Below are 27,399 nucleotides of genomic sequence, written 5' to 3'. Positions count from 1 at the left end.
AGTCAGTCATGCACTCCCATTCCTTGCACTGATTCGTATGGGGACCCTTATTTAGTTATAAAAGACAAGAAAAGAAAAAAAGCGGCGGCTTGCCTCCGCTGCCTGCCTTTGAAGAAAACCTCTTCTCTTCTCTTCTCTTCTCTTCTCTTCTCTTCTCTTCTCTTCTCTCTTCAGTCAGTCAGGCACTCCCATTCCTTGCACTGATTCGTATGGGGACGCTTATTTAGTTATAAAAGACAAGAAAAGAAAAAAAGCGGCGGCTTGCCTCCTCTGGCTGCCTTTGCAAACAAACCTTGCGGCGGGCGGGGTTGTTTGGGGGGGGGGGGGGGGGGGCGTGTGCGAGTTTTTTTGCTTTCTCTTTCTTGTTGTTGTGGTGGTGGTTTGCCAAGACCTCCCCCCGGAGACGCACAGCGCAGCCCCGCCCCCGGCGCACAGGCACACACACACACAGCAGAGATTTTTCTGGGGGACTTTTTATTGAGACACACACGCCATTTTTTTTTTTTAAATAATTCCTTTCTCTTTCCCCAAAGGGCACTCAGGTCTATTTTTGGCACCGCACAGGTAGCTCCCCGAGGGGAGGTGCACCGCTCCTGGAAGTACTGCAATACCAGGTCGATGCGTGGAGTGGACGGAGCAAGCTCCTGTTCCGACCCCCTGTTCCAAAAATCCATTTAATATAAAGATCTCAGATAGAGATCATATCAGATATTAAACTGATAAGAACAGATACTACACTTGATCTTAGCCAAAAGGCCGAGAAGCGATGGCTTGCGTCGCCCCCCGTCCGAGGTACCCCCTCGCCCTCACGTCTCCGCCTTACCGGGAGCGCCCGGCGGTCGCGCGCCGCCCGTCCGCGACGGTCGCCAGGCTTCCGGAGCCACCGCTCGGCGGCCAGGGCCCTGCAGCCGACGCTCCCGCGCCCCAGGGGCGGAGGGCGTGCGCCGGCCACGCTCGGCCACCGCCCCTGGGAACCCGCCCTCGGCGACCGGCGCCAGACCTTGCTGAGGCCGCTCCCCGCGGCGGGCCGGGTTGGCTGGCCGGCGTTCATCTGCATGGCTCCTCCTGGCGCCCGGCGTCATCATGGTGACAGCCGAGCAGGTCGGCCGGCCGGCCTGTGTTAGCGGCGGCGGCTTTGGCATGGCCTCGGCTGGGCAGACACTCCTTCCTTCTGCTTGCCATGCCATGCAGGCCGACTGAGGACGGCAGTCCGGGAACAGCAAAGCAGAGCAGAGCAGAGCAAAGAGCGACTGGGCTGGCCTCCAGCCGAGCGGCAGATTTAGCAGCCCAGAAGAGCGGCGAGTGGGGACATCCTGTATACTACACTCTCGGCTGGGGCTGGGGCTGGGGCTGGGGCTGGGGCTGGGGCTCCCGCTCCCTCTCCCTCAGGCTGGGGCTCCCTCCCCCTCCCACCCTCACGCACGCAGCCCCCCTTACCTCAGGGCGCCCACAGACGTACTCTCCCCCTCCCAAGACGTCCCCCAGCGCCGGGGGATAAAATTTTTCTAAGTCCCGCCCGCTCGCTCACCGCCCGCCGCCCTCTCCTCGCTCACGGGGACCGCACCGGCTCGCCCGCCCCGCGCGCCTCCTTCGGCCTCCCCTCCCTCGGAGCAGGGAGCCCCGGCTGGGGGCGGGCGCCGGGGGCCCTCCGGGCGGCGCCCCGCTCGCCTCCCTCCCTCCTTCCTTCCCTCCCGGCGGCCTCCGCCGGTCATCTGCATGCGGGCTCCGCCCCCCCGCCTCCTCCTCGCTTACCCGGCCGCTCAGCTGCCTGCAGAAGCGGATAGTCCCGTGTTGAACGGGGCTCGTCAACTGCTCCCTGACAGCCCCGCTCGCGGGTCCGACGCCCCGCCCCGCCCCGTCCCGTCCCTGCCGGCAGGAGCGGCAGGTGTGAATGGGGTGTGAACGGGGCTCCTCCACAGCTCGCTGGCAAGGCCGACGCCCCGCAGACTGCTTGGCCGCAGTCTTTCTGCCTCCGCCTCTGCTTTTCCAAGCACTCACTCACTCACTCACTCACTCACTCACTCCCCCTTGATTGATTTAAAAAAAAAAAAAAAAAAAAAAAAAGCGGCGGCTTGCCTCTGCTGCCTTTGAAAAAACCTCTTCTCTCCCTCACTCACTCACTCACTCCTTCAGTCAGTCAGTCCGTCAGTCAGTCATGCACTCCCATTCCTTGCACTGATTCGTATGGGGACCCTTATTTAGTTATAAAAGACAAGAAAAGAAAAAAAGCGGCGGCTTGCCTCCGCTGCCTGCCTTTGAAGAAAACCTCTTCTCTTCTCTTCTCTTCTCTTCTCTTCTCTCTTCAGTCAGTCAGGCACTCCCATTCCTTGCACTGATTCGTATGGGGACCCTTATTTAGTTATAAAAGACAAGAAAAGAAAAAAAGCGGCGGCTTGCCTCCGCTGCCTGCCTTTGAAGAAAACCTCTTCTCTTCTCTTCTCTTCTCTTCTCTTCTCTCTTCAGTCAGTCAGGCACTCCCATTCCTTGCACTGATTCGTATGGGGACGCTTATTTAGTTATAAAAGACAAGAAAAGAAAAAAAGCGGCGGCTTGCCTCCTCTGGCTGCCTTTGCAAACAAACCTTGCGGCGGGCGGGGTTGTTTGGGGGGGGGGGGGCGTGTGCGAGTTTTTTTGCTTTCTCTTTCTTGTTGTTGTGGTGGTGGTTTGCCAAGACCTCCCCCCGGAGACGCACAGCGCAGCCCCGCCCCGCCCCCGGCGCACAGGCACACACACACACAGCAGAGATTTTTCTGGGGGACTTTTTATTGAGACACACACGCCATTTTTTTTTTTTAAATAATTCCTTTCTCTTTCCCCAAAGGGCACTCAGGTCTATTTTTAGCACCGCACAGGTGGCTCCCCGAGGGGAGGTGCACCGCTCCTGGAAGTACTGCAATACCAGGTCGATGCGTGGAGTGGACGGAGCAAGCTCCTGTTCCGACCCCCTGTTCCAAAAATCCATTTAATATAAAGATCTCAGATAGAGATCATATCAGATATTAAACTGATAAGAACAGATATTAATTGATCTGGAGCATATGCGAGGCTTCCAGGCAAGGGCCGAGCGTTGGGCAGTCAGGCGAAACGCCCCGCGTATGTCAGGGTACTGACTTGGGAACCGTTATGACGCCAATACAGCCTACTGACCCGACCCCTACCTTTCCGCGGGTCGCGCTCCGAGAGAATGTTGATCTTAGCCAAAAGGCCGAGAAGCGATGGCTTGCGTCGCCCCCCGTCCGAGGTACCCCCTCGCCCTCACGTCTCCGCCTTACCGGGAGCGCCCGGCGGTCGCGCGCCGCCCGTCCGCGACGGTCGCCAGGCTTCCGGAGCCACCGCTCGGCGGCCAGGGCCCTGCAGCCGACGCTCCCGCGCCCCAGGGGCGGAGGGCGTGCGCCGGCCACGCTCGGCCACCGCCCCTGGGAACCCGCCCTCGGCGACCGGCGCCAGACCTTGCTGAGGCCGCTCCCCGCGGCGGGCCGGGTTGGCTGGCCGGCGTTCATCTGCATGGCTCCTCCTGGCGCCCGGCGTCATCATGGTGACAGCCGAGCAGGTCGGCCGGCCGGCCTGTGTTAGCGGCGGCGGCTTTGGCATGGCCTCGGCTGGGCAGACACTCCTTCCTTCTGCTTGCCATGCCATGCCATGCAGGCCGACTGAGGACGGCAGTCCGGGAACAGCAAAGCAGAGCAGAGCAGAGCAAAGAGCGACTGGGCTGGCCTCCAGCCGAGCGGCAGATTTAGCAGCCCAGAAGAGCGGCGAGTGGGGACATCCTGTATACTACACTCTCGGCTGGGGCTGGGGCTGGGGCTGGGGCTCCCTCCCCCTCCCACCCTCACGCACGCAGCCCCCCTTACCTCAGGACGCCCACAGACGTACTCTCCCCCTCCCAAGACGTCCCCCAGCGCCGGGGGATAAAATTTTTCTAAGTCCCGCCCGCTCGCTCACCGCCCGCCGCCCTCTCCTCGCTCACGGGGACCGCACCGGCTCGCCCGCCCCGCGCGCCTCCTTCGGCCTCCCCTCCCTCGGAGCAGGGAGCCCCGGCTGGGGGCGGGCGCCGGGGGCCCTCCGGGCGGCGCCCCGCTCGCCTCCCTCCCTCCTTCCTTCCCTCCCGGCAGCCTCCGCCGGCCATCTGCATGCGGGCTCCGCCCCCCCGCCGCCTCCTCCTCGCTTACCCGGCCGCTCAGCTGCCTGCAGAAGCGGATAGTCCCGTGTTGAACGGGGCTCGTCAACTGCTCCCTGACAGCCCCGCTCGCGGGTCCGACGCCCCGCCCCGCCCCGTCCCTGCCGGCAGGAGCGGCAGGTGTGAATGGGGTGTGAACGGGGCTCCTCCACAGCTCGCTGGCAAGGCCGACGCCCCGCAGACTGCTTGGCCGCAGTCTTTCTGCCTCCGCCTCTGCTTTTCCAAGCACTCACTCACTCACTCACTCACTCCCCCTTGATTGATTTAAAAAAAAAAAAAAAAAAAAAAAAAAAAGCGGCGGCTTGCCTCTGCTGCCTTTGAAAAAACCTCTTCTCTCCCTCACTCACTCACTCACTCCTTCAGTCAGTCAGTCCGTCAGTCAGTCATGCACTCCCATTCCTTGCACTGATTCGTATGGGGACCCTTATTTAGTTATAAAAGACAAGAAAAGAAAAAAAGCGGCGGCTTGCCTCCGCTGCCTGCCTTTGAAGAAAACCTCTTCTCTTCTCTTCTCTTCTCTTCTCTTCTCTTCTCTTCTCTTCTCTTCTCTTCTCTTCTCTCTTCAGTCAGTCAGGCACTCCCATTCCTTGCACTGATTCGTATGGGGACGCTTATTTAGTTATAAAAGACAAGAAAAGAAAAAAAGCGGCGGCTTGCCTCCTCTGGCTGCCTTTGCAAACAAACCTTGCGGCGGGCGGGGTTGTTTGGGGGGGGGGGGGGGGCGTGTGCGAGTTTTTTTGCTTTCTCTTTCTTGTTGTTGTGGTGGTGGTTTGCCAAGACCTCCCCCCGGAGACGCACAGCGCAGCCCCGCCCCCGGCGCACAGGCACACACACACACAGCAGAGATTTTTCTGGGGGACTTTTTATTGAGACACACACGCCATTTTTTTTTTTTAAATAATTCCTTTCTCTTTCCCCAAAGGGCACTCAGGTCTATTTTTGGCACCGCACAGGTAGCTCCCCGAGGGGAGGTGCACCGCTCCTGGAAGTACTGCAATACCAGGTCGATGCGTGGAGTGGACGGAGCAAGCTCCTGTTCCGACCCCCTGTTCCAAAAATCCATTTAATATAAAGATCTCAGATAGAGATCATATCAGATATTAAACTGATAAGAACAGATACTACACTTGATCTTAGCCAAAAGGCCGAGAAGCGATGGCTTGCGTCGCCCCCCGTCCGAGGTACCCCCTCGCCCTCACGTCTCCGCCTTACCGGGAGCGCCCGGCGGTCGCGCGCCGCCCGTCCGCGACGGTCGCCAGGCTTCCGGAGCCACCGCTCGGCGGCCAGGGCCCTGCAGCCGACGCTCCCGCGCCCCAGGGGCGGAGGGCGTGCGCCGGCCACGCTCGGCCACCGCCCCTGGGAACCCGCCCTCGGCGACCGGCGCCAGACCTTGCTGAGGCCGCTCCCCGCGGCGGGCCGGGTTGGCTGGCCGGCGTTCATCTGCATGGCTCCTCCTGGCGCCCGGCGTCATCATGGTGACAGCCGAGCAGGTCGGCCGGCCGGCCTGTGTTAGCGGCGGCGGCTTTGGCATGGCCTCGGCTGGGCAGACACTCCTTCCTTCTGCTTGCCATGCCATGCCATGCAGGCCGACTGAGGACGGCAGTCCGGGAACAGCAAAGCAGAGCAGAGCAGAGCAAAGAGCGACTGGGCTGGCCTCCAGCCGAGCGGCAGATTTAGCAGCCCAGAAGAGCGGCGAGTGGGGACATCCTGTATACTACACTCTCGGCTGGGGCTGGGGCTGGGGCTGGGGCTCCCTCCCCCTCCCACCCTCACGCACGCAGCCCCCCTTACCTCAGGACGCCCACAGACGTACTCTCCCCCTCCCAAGACGTCCCCCAGCGCCGGGGGATAAAATTTTTCTAAGTCCCGCCCGCTCGCTCACCGCCCGCCGCCCTCTCCTCGCTCACGGGGACCGCACCGGCTCGCCCGCCCCGCGCGCCTCCTTCGGCCTCCCCTCCCTCGGAGCAGGGAGCCCCGGCTGGGGGCGGGCGCCGGGGGCCCTCCGGGCGGCGCCCCGCTCGCCTCCCTCCCTCCTTCCTTCCCTCCCGGCAGCCTCCGCCGGCCATCTGCATGCGGGCTCCGCCCCCCCGCCGCCTCCTCCTCGCTTACCCGGCCGCTCAGCTGCCTGCAGAAGCGGATAGTCCCGTGTTGAACGGGGCTCGTCAACTGCTCCCTGACAGCCCCGCTCGCGGGTCCGACGCCCCGCCCCGCCCCGTCCCTGCCGGCAGGAGCGGCAGGTGTGAATGGGGTGTGAACGGGGCTCCTCCACAGCTCGCTGGCAAGGCCGACGCCCCGCAGACTGCTTGGCCGCAGTCTTTCTGCCTCCGCCTCTGCTTTTCCAAGCACTCACTCACTCACTCACTCACTCCCCCTTGATTGATTTAAAAAAAAAAAAAAAAAAAAAAAAAAAAGCGGCGGCTTGCCTCTGCTGCCTTTGAAAAAACCTCTTCTCTCCCTCACTCACTCACTCACTCCTTCAGTCAGTCAGTCCGTCAGTCAGTCATGCACTCCCATTCCTTGCACTGATTCGTATGGGGACCCTTATTTAGTTATAAAAGACAAGAAAAGAAAAAAAGCGGCGGCTTGCCTCCGCTGCCTGCCTTTGAAGAAAACCTCTTCTCTTCTCTTCTCTTCTCTTCTCTTCTCTTCTCTTCTCTTCTCTTCTCTTCTCTTCTCTCTTCAGTCAGTCAGGCACTCCCATTCCTTGCACTGATTCGTATGGGGACGCTTATTTAGTTATAAAAGACAAGAAAAGAAAAAAAGCGGCGGCTTGCCTCCTCTGGCTGCCTTTGCAAACAAACCTTGCGGCGGGCGGGGTTGTTTGGGGGGGGGGGGGGGGGGGCGTGTGCGAGTTTTTTTGCTTTCTCTTTCTTGTTGTTGTGGTGGTGGTTTGCCAAGACCTCCCCCCGGAGACGCACAGCGCAGCCCCGCCCCCGGCGCACAGGCACACACACACACAGCAGAGATTTTTCTGGGGGACTTTTTATTGAGACACACACGCCATTTTTTTTTTTTAAATAATTCCTTTCTCTTTCCCCAAAGGGCACTCAGGTCTATTTTTGGCACCGCACAGGTAGCTCCCCGAGGGGAGGTGCACCGCTCCTGGAAGTACTGCAATACCAGGTCGATGCGTGGAGTGGACGGAGCAAGCTCCTGTTCCGACCCCCTGTTCCAAAAATCCATTTAATATAAAGATCTCAGATAGAGATCATATCAGATATTAAACTGATAAGAACAGATACTACACTTGATCTTAGCCAAAAGGCCGAGAAGCGATGGCTTGCGTCGCCCCCCGTCCGAGGTACCCCCTCGCCCTCACGTCTCCGCCTTACCGGGAGCGCCCGGCGGTCGCGCGCCGCCCGTCCGCGACGGTCGCCAGGCTTCCGGAGCCACCGCTCGGCGGCCAGGGCCCTGCAGCCGACGCTCCCGCGCCCCAGGGGCGGAGGGCGTGCGCCGGCCACGCTCGGCCACCGCCCCTGGGAACCCGCCCTCGGCGACCGGCGCCAGACCTTGCTGAGGCCGCTCCCCGCGGCGGGCCGGGTTGGCTGGCCGGCGTTCATCTGCATGGCTCCTCCTGGCGCCCGGCGTCATCATGGTGACAGCCGAGCAGGTCGGCCGGCCGGCCTGTGTTAGCGGCGGCGGCTTTGGCATGGCCTCGGCTGGGCAGACACTCCTTCCTTCTGCTTGCCATGCCATGCCATGCAGGCCGACTGAGGACGGCAGTCCGGGAACAGCAAAGCAGAGCAGAGCAGAGCAAAGAGCGACTGGGCTGGCCTCCAGCCGAGCGGCAGATTTAGCAGCCCAGAAGAGCGGCGAGTGGGGACATCCTGTATACTACACTCTCGGCTGGGGCTGGGGCTGGGGCTGGGGCTGGGGCTCCCTCCCCCTCCCACCCTCACGCACGCAGCCCCCCTTACCTCAGGACGCCCACAGACGTACTCTCCCCCTCCCAAGACGTCCCCCAGCGCCGGGGGATAAAATTTTTCTAAGTCCCGCCCGCTCGCTCACCGCCCGCCGCCCTCTCCTCGCTCACGGGGACCGCACCGGCTCGCCCGCCCCGCGCGCCTCCTTCGGCCTCCCCTCCCTCGGAGCAGGGAGCCCCGGCTGGGGGCGGGCGCCGGGGGCCCTCCGGGCGGCGCCCCGCTCGCCTCCCTCCCTCCTTCCTTCCCTCCCGGCAGCCTCCGCCGGCCATCTGCATGCGGGCTCCGCCCCCCCGCCGCCTCCTCCTCGCTTACCCGGCCGCTCAGCTGCCTGCAGAAGCGGATAGTCCCGTGTTGAACGGGGCTCGTCAACTGCTCCCTGACAGCCCCGCTCGCGGGTCCGACGCCCCGCCCCGCCCCGTCCCTGCCGGCAGGAGCGGCAGGTGTGAATGGGGTGTGAACGGGGCTCCTCCACAGCTCGCTGGCAAGGCCGACGCCCCGCAGACTGCTTGGCCGCAGTCTTTCTGCCTCCGCCTCTGCTTTTCCAAGCACTCACTCACTCACTCACTCACTCCCCCTTGATTGATTTAAAAAAAAAAAAAAAAAAAAAAAAAAAAGCGGCGGCTTGCCTCTGCTGCCTTTGAAAAAACCTCTTCTCTCCCTCACTCACTCACTCACTCCTTCAGTCAGTCAGTCCGTCAGTCAGTCATGCACTCCCATTCCTTGCACTGATTCGTATGGGGACCCTTATTTAGTTATAAAAGACAAGAAAAGAAAAAAAGCGGCGGCTTGCCTCCGCTGCCTGCCTTTGAAGAAAACCTCTTCTCTTCTCTTCTCTTCTCTTCTCTTCTCTTCTCTTCTCTTCTCTCTTCAGTCAGTCAGGCACTCCCATTCCTTGCACTGATTCGTATGGGGACGCTTATTTAGTTATAAAAGACAAGAAAAGAAAAAAAGCGGCGGCTTGCCTCCTCTGGCTGCCTTTGCAAACAAACCTTGCGGCGGGCGGGGTTGTTTGGGGGGGGGGGGGGGGGGGGCGCGTGTGCGAGTTTTTTTGCTTTCTCTTTCTTGTTGTTGTGGTGGTGGTTTGCCAAGACCTCCCCCCGGAGACGCACAGCGCAGCCCCGCCCCCGGCGCACAGGCACACACACACACAGCAGAGATTTTTCTGGGGGACTTTTTATTGAGACACACACGCCATTTTTTTTTTTTAAATAATTCCTTTCTCTTTCCCCAAAGGGCACTCAGGTCTATTTTTGGCACCGCACAGGTAGCTCCCCGAGGGGAGGTGCACCGCTCCTGGAAGTACTGCAATACCAGGTCGATGCGTGGAGTGGACGGAGCAAGCTCCTGTTCCGACCCCCTGTTCCAAAAATCCATTTAATATAAAGATCTCAGATAGAGATCATATCAGATATTAAACTGATAAGAACAGATACTACACTTGATCTTAGCCAAAAGGCCGAGAAGCGATGGCTTGCGTCGCCCCCCGTCCGAGGTACCCCCTCGCCCTCACGTCTCCGCCTTACCGGGAGCGCCCGGCGGTCGCGCGCCGCCCGTCCGCGACGGTCGCCAGGCTTCCGGAGCCACCGCTCGGCGGCCAGGGCCCTGCAGCCGACGCTCCCGCGCCCCAGGGGCGGAGGGCGTGCGCCGGCCACGCTCGGCCACCGCCCCTGGGAACCCGCCCTCGGCGACCGGCGCCAGACCTTGCTGAGGCCGCTCCCCGCGGCGGGCCGGGTTGGCTGGCCGGCGTTCATCTGCATGGCTCCTCCTGGCGCCCGGCGTCATCATGGTGACAGCCGAGCAGGTCGGCCGGCCGGCCTGTGTTAGCGGCGGCGGCTTTGGCATGGCCTCGGCTGGGCAGACACTCCTTCCTTCTGCTTGCCATGCCATGCCATGCAGGCCGACTGAGGACGGCAGTCCGGGAACAGCAAAGCAGAGCAGAGCAGAGCAAAGAGCGACTGGGCTGGCCTCCAGCCGAGCGGCAGATTTAGCAGCCCAGAAGAGCGGCGAGTGGGGACATCCTGTATACTACACTCTCGGCTGGGGCTGGGGCTGGGGCTGGGGCTCCCTCCCCCTCCCACCCTCACGCACGCAGCCCCCCTTACCTCAGGACGCCCACAGACGTACTCTCCCCCTCCCAAGACGTCCCCCAGCGCCGGGGGATAAAATTTTTCTAAGTCCCGCCCGCTCGCTCACCGCCCGCCGCCCTCTCCTCGCTCACGGGGACCGCACCGGCTCGCCCGCCCCGCGCGCCTCCTTCGGCCTCCCCTCCCTCGGAGCAGGGAGCCCCGGCTGGGGGCGGGCGCCGGGGGCCCTCCGGGCGGCGCCCCGCTCGCCTCCCTCCCTCCTTCCTTCCCTCCCGGCAGCCTCCGCCGGCCATCTGCATGCGGGCTCCGCCCCCCCGCCGCCTCCTCCTCGCTTACCCGGCCGCTCAGCTGCCTGCAGAAGCGGATAGTCCCGTGTTGAACGGGGCTCGTCAACTGCTCCCTGACAGCCCCGCTCGCGGGTCCGACGCCCCGCCCCGCCCCGTCCCTGCCGGCAGGAGCGGCAGGTGTGAATGGGGTGTGAACGGGGCTCCTCCACAGCTCGCTGGCAAGGCCGACGCCCCGCAGACTGCTTGGCCGCAGTCTTTCTGCCTCCGCCTCTGCTTTTCCAAGCACTCACTCACTCACTCACTCACTCCCCCTTGATTGATTTAAAAAAAAAAAAAAAAAAAAAAAAAAAAGCGGCGGCTTGCCTCTGCTGCCTTTGAAAAAACCTCTTCTCTCCCTCACTCACTCACTCACTCCTTCAGTCAGTCAGTCCGTCAGTCAGTCATGCACTCCCATTCCTTGCACTGATTCGTATGGGGACCCTTATTTAGTTATAAAAGACAAGAAAAGAAAAAAAGCGGCGGCTTGCCTCCGCTGCCTGCCTTTGAAGAAAACCTCTTCTCTTCTCTTCTCTTCTCTTCTCTTCTCTTCTCTCTTTCTCTCTCTCTTCTCCCTTCTCTTCTCTTCTCTTCTGGCTGCCTTTGCAAACAAACCTTGCGGCGGGCGGGGTTGTTTGGGGGGGGGGGGGGGGCGTGTGCGAGTTTTTTTGCTTTCTCTTTCTTGTTGTTGTGGTGGTGGTTTGCCAAGACCTCCCCCCGGAGACGCACAGCGCAGCCCCGCCCCCGGCGCACAGGCACACACACACACAGCAGAGATTTTTCTGGGGGACTTTTTATTGAGACACACACGCCATTTTTTTTTTTTAAATAATTCCTTTCTCTTTCCCCAAAGGGCACTCAGGTCTATTTTTGGCACCGCACAGGTAGCTCCCCGAGGGGAGGTGCACCGCTCCTGGAAGTACTGCAATACCAGGTCGATGCGTGGAGTGGACGGAGCAAGCTCCTGTTCCGACCCCCTGTTCCAAAAATCCATTTAATATAAAGATCTCAGATAGAGATCATATCAGATATTAAACTGATAAGAACAGATACTACACTTGATCTTAGCCAAAAGGCCGAGAAGCGATGGCTTGCGTCGCCCCCCGTCCGAGGTACCCCCTCGCCCTCACGTCTCCGCCTTACCGGGAGCGCCCGGCGGTCGCGCGCCGCCCGTCCGCGACGGTCGCCAGGCTTCCGGAGCCACCGCTCGGCGGCCAGGGCCCTGCAGCCGACGCTCCCGCGCCCCAGGGGCGGAGGGCGTGCGCCGGCCACGCTCGGCCACCGCCCCTGGGAACCCGCCCTCGGCGACCGGCGCCAGACCTTGCTGAGGCCGCTCCCCGCGGCGGGCCGGGTTGGCTGGCCGGCGTTCATCTGCATGGCTCCTCCTGGCGCCCGGCGTCATCATGGTGACAGCCGAGCAGGTCGGCCGGCCGGCCTGTGTTAGCGGCGGCGGCTTTGGCATGGCCTCGGCTGGGCAGACACTCCTTCCTTCTGCTTGCCATGCCATGCCATGCAGGCCGACTGAGGACGGCAGTCCGGGAACAGCAAAGCAGAGCAGAGCAGAGCAAAGAGCGACTGGGCTGGCCTCCAGCCGAGCGGCAGATTTAGCAGCCCAGAAGAGCGGCGAGTGGGGACATCCTGTATACTACACTCTCGGCTGGGGCTGGGGCTGGGGCTGGGGCTCCCTCCCCCTCCCACCCTCACGCACGCAGCCCCCCTTACCTCAGGACGCCCACAGACGTACTCTCCCCCTCCCAAGACGTCCCCCAGCGCCGGGGGATAAAATTTTTCTAAGTCCCGCCCGCTCGCTCACCGCCCGCCGCCCTCTCCTCGCTCACGGGGACCGCACCGGCTCGCCCGCCCCGCGCGCCTCCTTCGGCCTCCCCTCCCTCGGAGCAGGGAGCCCCGGCTGGGGGCGGGCGCCGGGGGCCCTCCGGGCGGCGCCCCGCTCGCCTCCCTCCCTCCTTCCTTCCCTCCCGGCAGCCTCCGCCGGCCATCTGCATGCGGGCTCCGCCCCCCCGCCGCCTCCTCCTCGCTTACCCGGCCGCTCAGCTGCCTGCAGAAGCGGATAGTCCCGTGTTGAACGGGGCTCGTCAACTGCTCCCTGACAGCCCCGCTCGCGGGTCCGACGCCCCGCCCCGCCCCGTCCCTGCCGGCAGGAGCGGCAGGTGTGAATGGGGTGTGAACGGGGCTCCTCCACAGCTCGCTGGCAAGGCCGACGCCCCGCAGACTGCTTGGCCGCAGTCTTTCTGCCTCCGCCTCTGCTTTTCCAAGCACTCACTCACTCACTCACTCACTCCCCCTTGATTGATTTAAAAAAAAAAAAAAAAAAAAAAAAAAAAGCGGCGGCTTGCCTCTGCTGCCTTTGAAAAAACCTCTTCTCTCCCTCACTCACTCACTCACTCCTTCAGTCAGTCAGTCCGTCAGTCAGTCATGCACTCCCATTCCTTGCACTGATTCGTATGGGGACCCTTATTTAGTTATAAAAGACAAGAAAAGAAAAAAAGCGGCGGCTTGCCTCCGCTGCCTGCCTTTGAAGAAAACCTCTTCTCTTCTCTTCTCTTCTCTTCTCTTCTCTTCTCTTCTCTTCTCTTCTCTTCTCTTCTCTCTTCAGTCAGTCATGCACTCCCATTCCTTGCACTGATTCGTATGGGGACCCTTATTTAGTTATAAAAGACAAGAAAAGAAAAAAAGCGGCGGCTTGCCTCCTCTGGCTGCCTTTGCAAACAAACCTTGCGGCGGGCGGGGTTGTTTGGGGGGGGGGGGGGGGGCGTGTGCGAGTTTTTTTGCTTTCTCTTTCTTGTTGTTGTGGTGGTGGTTTGCCAAGACCTCCCCCCGGAGACGCACAGCGCAGCCCCGCCCCCGGCGCACAGGCACACACACACACAGCAGAGATTTTTCTGGGGGACTTTTTATTGAGACACACACGCCATTTTTTTTTTTTAAATAATTCCTTTCTCTTTCCCCAAAGGGCACTCAGGTCTATTTTTGGCACCGCACAGGTAGCTCCCCGAGGGGAGGTGCACCGCTCCTGGAAGTACTGCAATACCAGGTCGATGCGTGGAGTGGACGGAGCAAGCTCCTGTTCCGACCCCCTGTTCCAAAAATCCATTTAATATAAAGATCTCAGATAGAGATCATATCAGATATTAAACTGATAAGAACAGATACTACACTTGATCTTAGCCAAAAGGCCGAGAAGCGATGGCTTGCGTCGCCCCCCGTCCGAGGTACCCCCTCGCCCTCACGTCTCCGCCTTACCGGGAGCGCCCGGCGGTCGCGCGCCGCCCGTCCGCGACGGTCGCCAGGCTTCCGGAGCCACCGCTCGGCGGCCAGGGCCCTGCAGCCGACGCTCCCGCGCCCCAGGGGCGGAGGGCGTGCGCCGGCCACGCTCGGCCACCGCCCCTGGGAACCCGCCCTCGGCGACCGGCGCCAGACCTTGCTGAGGCCGCTCCCCGCGGCGGGCCGGGTTGGCTGGCCGGCGTTCATCTGCATGGCTCCTCCTGGCGCCCGGCGTCATCATGGTGACAGCCGAGCAGGTCGGCCGGCCGGCCTGTGTTAGCGGCGGCGGCTTTGGCATGGCCTCGGCTGGGCAGACACTCCTTCCTTCTGCTTGCCATGCCATGCCATGCAGGCCGACTGAGGACGGCAGTCCGGGAACAGCAAAGCAGAGCAGAGCAGAGCAAAGAGCGACTGGGCTGGCCTCCAGCCGAGCGGCAGATTTAGCAGCCCAGAAGAGCGGCGAGTGGGGACATCCTGTATACTACACTCTCGGCTGGGGCTGGGGCTGGGGCTGGGGCTGGGGCTGGGGCTGGGGCTCCCTCCCCCTCCCACCCTCACGCACGCAGCCCCCCTTACCTCAGGACGCCCACAGACGTACTCTCCCCCTCCCAAGACGTCCCCCAGCGCCGGGGGATAAAATTTTTCTAAGTCCCGCCCGCTCGCTCACCGCCCGCCGCCCTCTCCTCGCTCACGGGGACCGCACCGGCTCGCCCGCCCCGCGCGCCTCCTTCGGCCTCCCCTCCCTCGGAGCAGGGAGCCCCGGCTGGGGGCGGGCGCCGGGGGCCCTCCGGGCGGCGCCCCGCTCGCCTCCCTCCCTCCTTCCTTCCCTCCCGGCAGCCTCCGCCGGCCATCTGCATGCGGGCTCCGCCCCCCGCCGCCTCCTCCTCGCTTACCCGGCCGCTCAGCTGCCTGCAGAAGCGGATAGTCCCGTGTTGAACGGGGCTCGTCAACTGCTCCCTGACAGCCCCGCTCGCGGGTCCGACGCCCCGCCCCGCCCCGTCCCTGCCGGCAGGAGCGGCAGGTGTGAATGGGGTGTGAACGGGGCTCCTCCACAGCTCGCTGGCAAGGCCGACGCCCCGCAGACTGCTTGGCCGCAGTCTTTCTGCCTCCGCCTCTGCTTTTCCAAGCACTCACTCACTCACTCACTCACTCCCCCTTGATTGATTTAAAAAAAAAAAAAAAAAAAAAAAAAAAAGCGGCGGCTTGCCTCTGCTGCCTTTGAAAAAAACCTCTTCTCTCCCTCACTCACTCACTCACTCCTTCAGTCAGTCAGTCCGTCAGTCAGTCATGCACTCCCATTCCTTGCACTGATTCGTATGGGGACCCTTATTTAGTTATAAAAGACAAGAAAAGAAAAAAAGCGGCGGCTTGCCTCCGCTGCCTGCCTTTGAAGAAAACCTCTTCTCTTCTCTTCTCTTCTCTTCTCTTCTCTTCTCTTCTCTTCTCTTCTCTTCTCTCTTCAGTCAGTCAGGCACTCCCATTCCTTGCACTGATTCGTATGGGGACGCTTATTTAGTTATAAAAGACAAGAAAAGAAAAAAAGCGGCGGCTTGCCTCCTCTGGCTGCCTTTGCAAACAAACCTTGCGGCGGGCGGGGTTGTTTGGGGGGGGGGGGGGGGGGGCGTGTGTGCGAGTTTTTTTGCTTTCTCTTTCTTGTTGTTGTGGTGGTGGTTTGCCAAGACCTCCCCCCGGAGACGCACAGCGCAGCCCCGCCCCCGGCGCACAGGCACACACACACACAGCAGAGATTTTTCTGGGGGACTTTTTATTGAGACACACACGCCATTTTTTTTTTTAAATAATTCCTTTCTCTTTCCCCAAAGGGCACTCAGGTCTATTTTTGGCACCGCACAGGTAGCTCCCCGAGGGGAGGTGCACCGCTCCTGGAAGTACTGCAATACCAGGTCGATGCGTGGAGTGGACGGAGCAAGCTCCTGTTCCGACCCCCTGTTCCAAAAATCCATTTAATATAAAGATCTCAGATAGAGATCATATCAGATATTAAACTGATAAGAACAGATACTACACTTGATCTTAGCCAAAAGGCCGAGAAGCGATGGCTTGCGTCGCCCCCCGTCCGAGGTACCCCCTCGCCCTCACGTCTCCGCCTTACCGGGAGCGCCCGGCGGTCGCGCGCCGCCCGTCCGCGACGGTCGCCAGGCTTCCGGAGCCACCGCTCGGCGGCCAGGGCCCTGCAGCCGACGCTCCCGCGCCCCAGGGGCGGAGGGCGTGCGCCGGCCACGCTCGGCCACCGCCCCTGGGAACCCGCCCTCGGCGACCGGCGCCAGACCTTGCTGAGGCCGCTCCCCGCGGCGGGCCGGGTTGGCTGGCCGGCGTTCATCTGCATGGCTCCTCCTGGCGCCCGGCGTCATCATGGTGACAGCCGAGCAGGTCGGCCGGCCGGCCTGTGTTAGCGGCGGCGGCTTTGGCATGGCCTCGGCTGGGCAGACACTCCTTCCTTCTGCTTGCCATGCCATGCCATGCAGGCCGACTGAGGACGGCAGTCCGGGAACAGCAAAGCAGAGCAGAGCAGAGCAAAGAGCGACTGGGCTGGCCTCCAGCCGAGCGGCAGATTTAGCAGCCCAGAAGAGCGGCGAGTGGGGACATCCTGTATACTACACTCTCGGCTGGGGCTGGGGCTGGGGCTGGGGCTGGGGCTCCCTCCCCCTCCCACCCTCACGCACGCAGCCCCCCTTACCTCAGGACGCCCACAGACGTACTCTCCCCCTCCCAAGACGTCCCCCAGCGCCGGGGGATAAAATTTTTCTAAGTCCCGCCCGCTCGCTCACCGCCCGCCGCCCTCTCCTCGCTCACGGGGACCGCACCGGCTCGCCCGCCCCGCGCGCCTCCTTCGGCCTCCCCTCCCTCGGAGCAGGGAGCCCCGGCTGGGGGCGGGCGCCGGGGGCCCTCCGGGCGGCGCCCCGCTCGCCTCCCTCCCTCCTTCCTTCCCTCCCGGCAGCCTCCGCCGGCCATCTGCATGCGGGCTCCGCCCCCCCGCCGCCTCCTCCTCGCTTACCCGGCCGCTCAGCTGCCTGCAGAAGCGGATAGTCCCGTGTTGAACGGGGCTCGTCAACTGCTCCCTGACAGCCCCGCTCGCGGGTCCGACGCCCCGCCCCGCCCCGTCCCTGCCGGCAGGAGCGGCAGGTGTGAATGGGGTGTGAACGGGGCTCCTCCACAGCTCGCTGGCAAGGCCGACGCCCCGCAGACTGCTTGGCCGCAGTCTTTCTGCCTCCGCCTCTGCTTTTCCAAGCACTCACTCACTCACTCACTCACTCCCCCTTGATTGATTTAAAAAAAAAAAAAAAAAAAAAAAAAAAAGCGGCGGCTTGCCTCTGCTGCCTTTGAAAAAACCTCTTCTCTCCCTCACTCACTCACTCACTCCTTCAGTCAGTCAGTCCGTCAGTCAGTCATGCACTCCCATTCCTTGCACTGATTCGTATGGGGACCCTTATTTAGTTATAAAAGACAAGAAAAGAAAAAAAGCGGCGGCTTGCCTCCGCTGCCTGCCTTTGAAGAAAACCTCTTCTCTTCTCTTCTCTTCTCTTCTCTTCTCTTCTCTTCTCTTCTCTTCTCTTCTCTCTTCAGTCAGTCAGGCACTCCCATTCCTTGCACTGATTCGTATGGGGACGCTTATTTAGTTATAAAAGACAAGAAAAGAAAAAAAGCGGCGGCTTGCCTCCTCTGGCTGCCTTTGCAAACAAACCTTGCGGCGGGCGGGGTTGTTTGGGGGGGGGGGGGGGGGGGCGTGTGCGAGTTTTTTTGCTTTCTCTTTCTTGTTGTTGTGGTGGTGGTTTGCCAAGACCTCCCCCCGGAGACGCACAGCGCAGCCCCGCCCCCGGCGCACAGGCACACACACACACAGCAGAGATTTTTCTGGGGGACTTTTTATTGAGACACACACGCCATTTTTTTTTTTTAAATAATTCCTTTCTCTTTCCCCAAAGGGCACTCAGGTCTATTTTTGGCACCGCACAGGTAGCTCCCCGAGGGGAGGTGCACCGCTCCTGGAAGTACTGCAATACCAGGTCGATGCGTGGAGTGGACGGAGCAAGCTCCTGTTCCGACCCCCTGTTCCAAAAATCCATTTAATATAAAGATCTCAGATAGAGATCATATCAGATATTAAACTGATAAGAACAGATACTACACTTGATCTTAGCCAAAAGGCCGAGAAGCGATGGCTTGCGTCGCCCCCCGTCCGAGGTACCCCCTCGCCCTCACGTCTCCGCCTTACCGGGAGCGCCCGGCGGTCGCGCGCCGCCCGTCCGCGACGGTCGCCAGGCTTCCGGAGCCACCGCTCGGCGGCCAGGGCCCTGCAGCCGACGCTCCCGCGCCCCAGGGGCGGAGGGCGTGCGCCGGCCACGCTCGGCCACCGCCCCTGGGAACCCGCCCTCGGCGACCGGCGCCAGACCTTGCTGAGGCCGCTCCCCGCGGCGGGCCGGGTTGGCTGGCCGGCGTTCATCTGCATGGCTCCTCCTGGCGCCCGGCGTCATCATGGTGACAGCCGAGCAGGTCGGCCGGCCGGCCTGTGTTAGCGGCGGCGGCTTTGGCATGGCCTCGGCTGGGCAGACACTCCTTCCTTCTGCTTGCCATGCCATGCCATGCAGGCCGACTGAGGACGGCAGTCCGGGAACAGCAAAGCAGAGCAGAGCAGAGCAAAGAGCGACTGGGCTGGCCTCCAGCCGAGCGGCAGATTTAGCAGCCCAGAAGAGCGGCGAGTGGGGACATCCTGTATACTACACTCTCGGCTGGGGCTGGGGCTGGGGCTGGGGCTCCCTCCCCCTCCCACCCTCACGCACGCAGCCCCCCTTACCTCAGGACGCCCACAGACGTACTCTCCCCCTCCCAAGACGTCCCCCAGCGCCGGGGGATAAAATTTTTCTAAGTCCCGCCCGCTCGCTCACCGCCCGCCGCCCTCTCCTCGCTCACGGGGACCGCACCGGCTCGCCCGCCCCGCGCGCCTCCTTCGGCCTCCCCTCCCTCGGAGCAGGGAGCCCCGGCTGGGGGCGGGCGCCGGGGGCCCTCCGGGCGGCGCCCCGCTCGCCTCCCTCCCTCCTTCCTTCCCTCCCGGCAGCCTCCGCCGGCCATCTGCATGCGGGCTCCGCCCCCCCGCCGCCTCCTCCTCGCTTACCCGGCCGCTCAGCTGCCTGCAGAAGCGGATAGTCCCGTGTTGAACGGGGCTCGTCAACTGCTCCCTGACAGCCCCGCTCGCGGGTCCGACGCCCCGCCCCGCCCCGTCCCTGCCGGCAGGAGCGGCAGGTGTGAATGGGGTGTGAACGGGGCTCCTCCACAGCTCGCTGGCAAGGCCGACGCCCCGCAGACTGCTTGGCCGCAGTCTTTCTGCCTCCGCCTCTGCTTTTCCAAGCACTCACTCACTCACTCACTCACTCCCCCTTGATTGATTTAAAAAAAAAAAAAAAAAAAAAAAAAAAAGCGGCGGCTTGCCTCTGCTGCCTTTGAAAAAACCTCTTCTCTCCCTCACTCACTCACTCACTCCTTCAGTCAGTCAGTCCGTCAGTCAGTCATGCACTCCCATTCCTTGCACTGATTCGTATGGGGACCCTTATTTAGTTATAAAAGACAAGAAAAGAAAAAAAGCGGCGGCTTGCCTCCGCTGCCTGCCTTTGAAGAAAACCTCTTCTCTTCTCTTCTCTTCTCTTCTCTTCTCTTCTCTTCTCTTCTCTTCTCTTCTCTTCTCTCTTCAGTCAGTCAGGCACTCCCATTCCTTGCACTGATTCGTATGGGGACGCTTATTTAGTTATAAAAGACAAGAAAAGAAAAAAAGCGGCGGCTTGCCTCCTCTGGCTGCCTTTGCAAACAAACCTTGCGGCGGGCGGGGTTGTTTGGGGGGGGGGGGGGGGGGGGCGTGTGCGAGTTTTTTTGCTTTCTCTTTCTTGTTGTTGTGGTGGTGGTTTGCCAAGACCTCCCCCCGGAGACGCACAGCGCAGCCCCGCCCCCGGCGCACAGGCACACACACACACAGCAGAGATTTTTCTGGGGGACTTTTTATTGAGACACACACGCCATTTTTTTTTTTAAATAATTCCTTTCTCTTTCCCCAAAGGGCACTCAGGTCTATTTTTGGCACCGCACAGGTAGCTCCCCGAGGGGAGGTGCACCGCTCCTGGAAGTACTGCAATACCAGGTCGATGCGTGGAGTGGACGGAGCAAGCTCCTGTTCCGACCCCCTGTTCCAAAAATCCATTTAATATAAAGATCTCAGATAGAGATCATATCAGATATTAAACTGATAAGAACAGATACTACACTTGATCTTAGCCAAAAGGCCGAGAAGCGATGGCTTGCGTCGCCCCCCGTCCGAGGTACCCCCTCGCCCTCACGTCTCCGCCTTACCGGGAGCGCCCGGCGGTCGCGCGCCGCCCGTCCGCGACGGTCGCCAGGCTTCCGGAGCCACCGCTCGGCGGCCAGGGCCCTGCAGCCGACGCTCCCGCGCCCCAGGGGCGGAGGGCGTGCGCCGGCCACGCTCGGCCACCGCCCCTGGGAACCCGCCCTCGGCGACCGGCGCCAGACCTTGCTGAGGCCGCTCCCCGCGGCGGGCCGGGTTGGCTGGCCGGCGTTCATCTGCATGGCTCCTCCTGGCGCCCGGCGTCATCATGGTGACAGCCGAGCAGGTCGGCCGGCCGGCCTGTGTTAGCGGCGGCGGCTTTGGCATGGCCTCGGCTGGGCAGACACTCCTTCCTTCTGCTTGCCATGCCATGCCATGCAGGCCGACTGAGGACGGCAGTCCGGGAACAGCAAAGCAGAGCAGAGCAGAGCAAAGAGCGACTGGGCTGGCCTCCAGCCGAGCGGCAGATTTAGCAGCCCAGAAGAGCGGCGAGTGGGGACATCCTGTATACTACACTCTCGGCTGGGGCTGGGGCTGGGGCTGGGGCTCCCTCCCCCTCCCACCCTCACGCACGCAGCCCCCCTTACCTCAGGACGCCCACAGACGTACTCTCCCCCTCCCAAGACGTCCCCCAGCGCCGGGGGATAAAATTTTTCTAAGTCCCGCCCGCTCGCTCACCGCCCGCCGCCCTCTCCTCGCTCACGGGGACCGCACCGGCTCGCCCGCCCCGCGCGCCTCCTTCGGCCTCCCCTCCCTCGGAGCAGGGAGCCCCGGCTGGGGGCGGGCGCCGGGGGCCCTCCGGGCGGCGCCCCGCTCGCCTCCCTCCCTCCTTCCTTCCCTCCCGGCAGCCTCCGCCGGCCATCTGCATGCGGGCTCCGCCCCCCCGCCGCCTCCTCCTCGCTTACCCGGCCGCTCAGCTGCCTGCAGAAGCGGATAGTCCCGTGTTGAACGGGGCTCGTCAACTGCTCCCTGACAGCCCCGCTCGCGGGTCCGACGCCCCGCCCCGCCCCGTCCCTGCCGGCAGGAGCGGCAGGTGTGAATGGGGTGTGAACGGGGCTCCTCCACAGCTCGCTGGCAAGGCCGACGCCCCGCAGACTGCTTGGCCGCAGTCTTTCTGCCTCCGCCTCTGCTTTTCCAAGCACTCACTCACTCACTCACTCACTCCCCCTTGATTGATTTAAAAAAAAAAAAAAAAAAAAAAAAAAAAGCGGCGGCTTGCCTCTGCTGCCTTTGAAAAAACCTCTTCTCTCCCTCACTCACTCACTCACTCCTTCAGTCAGTCAGTCCGTCAGTCAGTCATGCACTCCCATTCCTTGCACTGATTCGTATGGGGACCCTTATTTAGTTATAAAAGACAAGAAAAGAAAAAAAGCGGCGGCTTGCCTCCGCTGCCTGCCTTTGAAGAAAACCTCTTCTCTTCTCTTCTCTTCTCTTCTCTTCTCTTCTCTTCTCTTCTCTTCTCTTCTCTTCTCTCTTCAGTCAGTCAGGCACTCCCATTCCTTGCACTGATTCGTATGGGGACGCTTATTTAGTTATAAAAGACAAGAAAAGAAAAAAAGCGGCGGCTTGCCTCCTCTGGCTGCCTTTGCAAACAAACCTTGCGGCGGGCGGGGTTGTTTGGGGGGGGGGGGGGGGGGGCGTGTGCGAGTTTTTTTGCTTTCTCTTTCTTGTTGTTGTGGTGGTGGTTTGCCAAGACCTCCCCCCGGAGACGCACAGCGCAGCCCCGCCCCCGGCGCACAGGCACACACACACACAGCAGAGATTTTTCTGGGGGACTTTTTATTGAGACACACACGCCATTTTTTTTTTTTAAATAATTCCTTTCTCTTTCCCCAAAGGGCACTCAGGTCTATTTTTGGCACCGCACAGGTAGCTCCCCGAGGGGAGGTGCACCGCTCCTGGAAGTACTGCAATACCAGGTCGATGCGTGGAGTGGACGGAGCAAGCTCCTGTTCCGACCCCCTGTTCCAAAAATCCATTTAATATAAAGATCTCAGATAGAGATCATATCAGATATTAAACTGATAAGAACAGATACTACACTTGATCTTAGCCAAAAGGCCGAGAAGCGATGGCTTGCGTCGCCCCCCGTCCGAGGTACCCCCTCGCCCTCACGTCTCCGCCTTACCGGGAGCGCCCGGCGGTCGCGCGCCGCCCGTCCGCGACGGTCGCCAGGCTTCCGGAGCCACCGCTCGGCGGCCAGGGCCCTGCAGCCGACGCTCCCGCGCCCCAGGGGCGGAGGGCGTGCGCCGGCCACGCTCGGCCACCGCCCCTGGGAACCCGCCCTCGGCGACCGGCGCCAGACCTTGCTGAGGCCGCTCCCCGCGGCGGGCCGGGTTGGCTGGCCGGCGTTCATCTGCATGGCTCCTCCTGGCGCCCGGCGTCATCATGGTGACAGCCGAGCAGGTCGGCCGGCCGGCCTGTGTTAGCGGCGGCGGCTTTGGCATGGCCTCGGCTGGGCAGACACTCCTTCCTTCTGCTTGCCATGCCATGCCATGCAGGCCGACTGAGGACGGCAGTCCGGGAACAGCAAAGCAGAGCAGAGCAGAGCAAAGAGCGACTGGGCTGGCCTCCAGCCGAGCGGCAGATTTAGCAGCCCAGAAGAGCGGCGAGTGGGGACATCCTGTATACTACACTCTCGGCTGGGGCTGGGGCTGGGGCTGGGGCTCCCTCCCCCTCCCACCCTCACGCACGCAGCCCCCCTTACCTCAGGACGCCCACAGACGTACTCTCCCCCTCCCAAGACGTCCCCCAGCGCCGGGGGATAAAATTTTTCTAAGTCCCGCCCGCTCGCTCACCGCCCGCCGCCCTCTCCTCGCTCACGGGGACCGCACCGGCTCGCCCGCCCCGCGCGCCTCCTTCGGCCTCCCCTCCCTCGGAGCAGGGAGCCCCGGCTGGGGGCGGGCGCCGGGGGCCCTCCGGGCGGCGCCCCGCTCGCCTCCCTCCCTCCTTCCTTCCCTCCCGGCAGCCTCCGCCGGCCATCTGCATGCGGGCTCCGCCCCCCCGCCGCCTCCTCCTCGCTTACCCGGCCGCTCAGCTGCCTGCAGAAGCGGATAGTCCCGTGTTGAACGGGGCTCGTCAACTGCTCCCTGACAGCCCCGCTCGCGGGTCCGACGCCCCGCCCCGCCCCGTCCCTGCCGGCAGGAGCGGCAGGTGTGAATGGGGTGTGAACGGGGCTCCTCCACAGCTCGCTGGCAAGGCCGACGCCCCGCAGACTGCTTGGCCGCAGTCTTTCTGCCTCCGCCTCTGCTTTTCCAAGCACTCACTCACTCACTCACTCACTCCCCCTTGATTGATTTAAAAAAAAAAAAAAAAAAAAAAAAAAGCGGCGGCTTGCCTCTGCTGCCTTTGAAAAAACCTCTTCTCTCCCTCACTCACTCACTCACTCCTTCAGTCAGTCAGTCCGTCAGTCAGTCATGCACTCCCATTCCTTGCACTGATTCGTATGGGGACCCTTATTTAGTTATAAAAGACAAGAAAAGAAAAAAAGCGGCGGCTTGCCTCCGCTGCCTGCCTTTGAAGAAAACCTCTTCTCTTCTCTTCTCTTCTCTTCTCTTCTCTTCTCTTCTCTTCTCTTCTCTTCTCTTCTCTCTTCAGTCAGTCAGGCACTCCCATTCCTTGCACTGATTCGTATGGGGACGCTTATTTAGTTATAAAAGACAAGAAAAGAAAAAAAGCGGCGGCTTGCCTCCTCTGGCTGCCTTTGCAAACAAACCTTGCGGCGGGCGGGGTTGTTTGGGGGGGGGGGGGGGGGGGGGCGTGTGCGAGTTTTTTTGCTTTCTCTTTCTTGTTGTTGTGGTGGTGGTTTGCCAAGACCTCCCCCCGGAGACGCACAGCGCAGCCCCGCCCCCGGCGCACAGGCACACACACACACAGCAGAGATTTTTCTGGGGGACTTTTTATTGAGACACACACGCCATTTTTTTTTTTTAAATAATTCCTTTCTCTTTCCCCAAAGGGCACTCAGGTCTATTTTTGGCACCGCACAGGTAGCTCCCCGAGGGGAGGTGCACCGCTCCTGGAAGTACTGCAATACCAGGTCGATGCGTGGAGTGGACGGAGCAAGCTCCTGTTCCGACCCCCTGTTCCAAAAATCCATTTAATATAAAGATCTCAGATAGAGATCATATCAGATATTAAACTGATAAGAACAGATACTACACTTGATCTTAGCCAAAAGGCCGAGAAGCGATGGCTTGCGTCGCCCCCCGTCCGAGGTACCCCCTCGCCCTCACGTCTCCGCCTTACCGGGAGCGCCCGGCGGTCGCGCGCCGCCCGTCCGCGACGGTCGCCAGGCTTCCGGAGCCACCGCTCGGCGGCCAGGGCCCTGCAGCCGACGCTCCCGCGCCCCAGGGGCGGAGGGCGTGCGCCGGCCACGCTCGGCCACCGCCCCTGGGAACCCGCCCTCGGCGACCGGCGCCAGACCTTGCTGAGGCCGCTCCCCGCGGCGGGCCGGGTTGGCTGGCCGGCGTTCATCTGCATGGCTCCTCCTGGCGCCCGGCGTCATCATGGTGACAGCCGAGCAGGTCGGCCGGCCGGCCTGTGTTAGCGGCGGCGGCTTTGGCATGGCCTCGGCTGGGCAGACACTCCTTCCTTCTGCTTGCCATGCCATGCCATGCAGGCCGACTGAGGACGGCAGTCCGGGAACAGCAAAGCAGAGCAGAGCAGAGCAAAGAGCGACTGGGCTGGCCTCCAGCCGAGCGGCAGATTTAGCAGCCCAGAAGAGCGGCGAGTGGGGACATCCTGTATACTACACTCTCGGCTGGGGCTGGGGCTGGGGCTGGGGCTCCCTCCCCCTCCCACCCTCACGCACGCAGCCCCCCTTACCTCAGGACGCCCACAGACGTACTCTCCCCCTCCCAAGACGTCCCCCAGCGCCGGGGGATAAAATTTTTCTAAGTCCCGCCCGCTCGCTCACCGCCCGCCGCCCTCTCCTCGCTCACGGGGACCGCACCGGCTCGCCCGCCCCGCGCGCCTCCTTCGGCCTCCCCTCCCTCGGAGCAGGGAGCCCCGGCTGGGGGCGGGCGCCGGGGGCCCTCCGGGCGGCGCCCCGCTCGCCTCCCTCCCTCCTTCCTTCCCTCCCGGCAGCCTCCGCCGGCCATCTGCATGCGGGCTCCGCCCCCCCGCCGCCTCCTCCTCGCTTACCCGGCCGCTCAGCTGCCTGCAGAAGCGGATAGTCCCGTGTTGAACGGGGCTCGTCAACTGCTCCCTGACAGCCCCGCTCGCGGGTCCGACGCCCCGCCCCGCCCCGTCCCTGCCGGCAGGAGCGGCAGGTGTGAATGGGGTGTGAACGGGGCTCCTCCACAGCTCGCTGGCAAGGCCGACGCCCCGCAGACTGCTTGGCCGCAGTCTTTCTGCCTCCGCCTCTGCTTTTCCAAGCACTCACTCACTCACTCACTCACTCCCCCTTGATTGATTTAAAAAAAAAAAAAAAAAAAAAAAAAAAAGCGGCGGCTTGCCTCTGCTGCCTTTGAAAAAACCTCTTCTCTCCCTCACTCACTCACTCACTCCTTCAGTCAGTCAGTCCGTCAGTCAGTCATGCACTCCCATTCCTTGCACTGATTCGTATGGGGACCCTTATTTAGTTATAAAAGACAAGAAAAGAAAAAAAGCGGCGGCTTGCCTCCGCTGCCTGCCTTTGAAGAAAACCTCTTCTCTTCTCTTCTCTTCTCTTCTCTTCTCTTCTCTTCTCTTCTCTTCTCTTCTCTTCTCTCTTCAGTCAGTCAGGCACTCCCATTCCTTGCACTGATTCGTATGGGGACGCTTATTTAGTTATAAAAGACAAGAAAAGAAAAAAAGCGGCGGCTTGCCTCCTCTGGCTGCCTTTGCAAACAAACCTTGCGGCGGGCGGGGTTGTTTGGGGGGGGGGGGGGGGGGGGCGTGTGCGAGTTTTTTTGCTTTCTCTTTCTTGTTGTTGTGGTGGTGGTTTGCCAAGACCTCCCCCCGGAGACGCACAGCGCAGCCCCGCCCCCGGCGCACAGGCACACACACACACAGCAGAGATTTTTCTGGGGGACTTTTTATTGAGACACACACGCCATTTTTTTTTTTTAAATAATTCCTTTCTCTTTCCCCAAAGGGCACTCAGGTCTATTTTTGGCACCGCACAGGTAGCTCCCCGAGGGGAGGTGCACCGCTCCTGGAAGTACTGCAATACCAGGTCGATGCGTGGAGTGGACGGAGCAAGCTCCTGTTCCGACCCCCTGTTCCAAAAATCCATTTAATATAAAGATCTCAGATAGAGATCATATCAGATATTAAACTGATAAGAACAGATACTACACTTGATCTTAGCCAAAAGGCCGAGAAGCGATGGCTTGCGTCGCCCCCCGTCCGAGGTACCCCCTCGCCCTCACGTCTCCGCCTTACCGGGAGCGCCCGGCGGTCGCGCGCCGCCCGTCCGCGACGGTCGCCAGGCTTCCGGAGCCACCGCTCGGCGGCCAGGGCCCTGCAGCCGACGCTCCCGCGCCCCAGGGGCGGAGGGCGTGCGCCGGCCACGCTCGGCCACCGCCCCTGGGAACCCGCCCTCGGCGACCGGCGCCAGACCTTGCTGAGGCCGCTCCCCGCGGCGGGCCGGGTTGGCTGGCCGGCGTTCATCTGCATGGCTCCTCCTGGCGCCCGGCGTCATCATGGTGACAGCCGAGCAGGTCGGCCGGCCGGCCTGTGTTAGCGGCGGCGGCTTTGGCATGGCCTCGGCTGGGCAGACACTCCTTCCTTCTGCTTGCCATGCCATGCCATGCAGGCCGACTGAGGACGGCAGTCCGGGAACAGCAAAGCAGAGCAGAGCAGAGCAAAGAGCGACTGGGCTGGCCTCCAGCCGAGCGGCAGATTTAGCAGCCCAGAAGAGCGGCGAGTGGGGACATCCTGTATACTACACTCTCGGCTGGGGCTGGGGCTGGGGCTGGGGCTCCCTCCCCCTCCCACCCTCACGCACGCAGCCCCCCTTACCTCAGGACGCCCACAGACGTACTCTCCCCCTCCCAAGACGTCCCCCAGCGCCGGGGGATAAAATTTTTCTAAGTCCCGCCCGCTCGCTCACCGCCCGCCGCCCTCTCCTCGCTCACGGGGACCGCACCGGCTCGCCCGCCCCGCGCGCCTCCTTCGGCCTCCCCTCCCTCGGAGCAGGGAGCCCCGGCTGGGGGCGGGCGCCGGGGGCCCTCCGGGCGGCGCCCCGCTCGCCTCCCTCCCTCCTTCCTTCCCTCCCGGCAGCCTCCGCCGGCCATCTGCATGCGGGCTCCGCCCCCCCGCCGCCTCCTCCTCGCTT

General features: G+C 62.1%; 12 non-coding genes and 1 pseudogene across 12 annotated transcripts; all 13 read right to left on the bottom strand.

Moving 5' to 3' along the window:
* Positions 1-577: 577 nt before the first annotated feature.
* Positions 578-768, bottom strand: LOC149522106 (U2 spliceosomal RNA). The gene has a single exon (XR_016347457.1). It is a non-coding gene; the product is annotated as a U2 spliceosomal RNA (small nuclear RNA).
* Positions 769-2,865: 2,097 nt separating this feature from the next.
* Positions 2,866-3,040, bottom strand: LOC142831024 (U2 spliceosomal RNA; annotated as a pseudogene).
* A 2,103-nt stretch (positions 3,041-5,143) lies between these two features.
* Positions 5,144-5,334, bottom strand: LOC149522105 (U2 spliceosomal RNA). Its single transcript, XR_016347456.1, has one exon. It is a non-coding gene; the product is annotated as a U2 spliceosomal RNA (small nuclear RNA).
* Positions 5,335-7,263: 1,929 nt separating this feature from the next.
* On the bottom strand, positions 7,264-7,454 carry LOC149522104 (U2 spliceosomal RNA). The gene has a single exon (XR_016347455.1). It is a non-coding gene; the product is annotated as a U2 spliceosomal RNA (small nuclear RNA).
* Positions 7,455-9,377: 1,923 nt separating this feature from the next.
* On the bottom strand, positions 9,378-9,568 carry LOC149522103 (U2 spliceosomal RNA). The gene has a single exon (XR_016347454.1). It is a non-coding gene; the product is annotated as a U2 spliceosomal RNA (small nuclear RNA).
* A 1,836-nt stretch (positions 9,569-11,404) lies between these two features.
* LOC149522102 (U2 spliceosomal RNA) lies at positions 11,405-11,595 on the bottom strand. The gene has a single exon (XR_016347453.1). It is a non-coding gene; the product is annotated as a U2 spliceosomal RNA (small nuclear RNA).
* A 1,927-nt stretch (positions 11,596-13,522) lies between these two features.
* On the bottom strand, positions 13,523-13,713 carry LOC149522101 (U2 spliceosomal RNA). Its single transcript, XR_016347452.1, has one exon. It is a non-coding gene; the product is annotated as a U2 spliceosomal RNA (small nuclear RNA).
* A 1,943-nt stretch (positions 13,714-15,656) lies between these two features.
* On the bottom strand, positions 15,657-15,847 carry LOC149522100 (U2 spliceosomal RNA). The gene has a single exon (XR_016347451.1). It is a non-coding gene; the product is annotated as a U2 spliceosomal RNA (small nuclear RNA).
* A 1,930-nt stretch (positions 15,848-17,777) lies between these two features.
* On the bottom strand, positions 17,778-17,968 carry LOC142825889 (U2 spliceosomal RNA). Its single transcript, XR_012900216.1, has one exon. It is a non-coding gene; the product is annotated as a U2 spliceosomal RNA (small nuclear RNA).
* Positions 17,969-19,897: 1,929 nt separating this feature from the next.
* On the bottom strand, positions 19,898-20,088 carry LOC149522099 (U2 spliceosomal RNA). Its single transcript, XR_016347450.1, has one exon. It is a non-coding gene; the product is annotated as a U2 spliceosomal RNA (small nuclear RNA).
* A 1,929-nt stretch (positions 20,089-22,017) lies between these two features.
* Positions 22,018-22,208, bottom strand: LOC149522098 (U2 spliceosomal RNA). Its single transcript, XR_016347449.1, has one exon. It is a non-coding gene; the product is annotated as a U2 spliceosomal RNA (small nuclear RNA).
* A 1,929-nt stretch (positions 22,209-24,137) lies between these two features.
* LOC149522097 (U2 spliceosomal RNA) lies at positions 24,138-24,328 on the bottom strand. Its single transcript, XR_016347448.1, has one exon. It is a non-coding gene; the product is annotated as a U2 spliceosomal RNA (small nuclear RNA).
* Positions 24,329-26,258: 1,930 nt separating this feature from the next.
* On the bottom strand, positions 26,259-26,449 carry LOC149522096 (U2 spliceosomal RNA). The gene has a single exon (XR_016347447.1). It is a non-coding gene; the product is annotated as a U2 spliceosomal RNA (small nuclear RNA).
* Positions 26,450-27,399: the final 950 nt, after the last annotated feature.

Source organism: Pelodiscus sinensis, chromosome 19 (assembly GCF_052426305.1).
Source record: "Pelodiscus sinensis isolate ZL-2025 chromosome 19, ASM5242630v1, whole genome shotgun sequence".
NCBI lineage: Eukaryota > Metazoa > Chordata > Testudines > Trionychidae > Pelodiscus > Pelodiscus sinensis.
The sequence above is the reverse complement of the archived record's forward strand: the minus strand, read 5'-3'. Positions and strand labels throughout refer to the sequence as shown.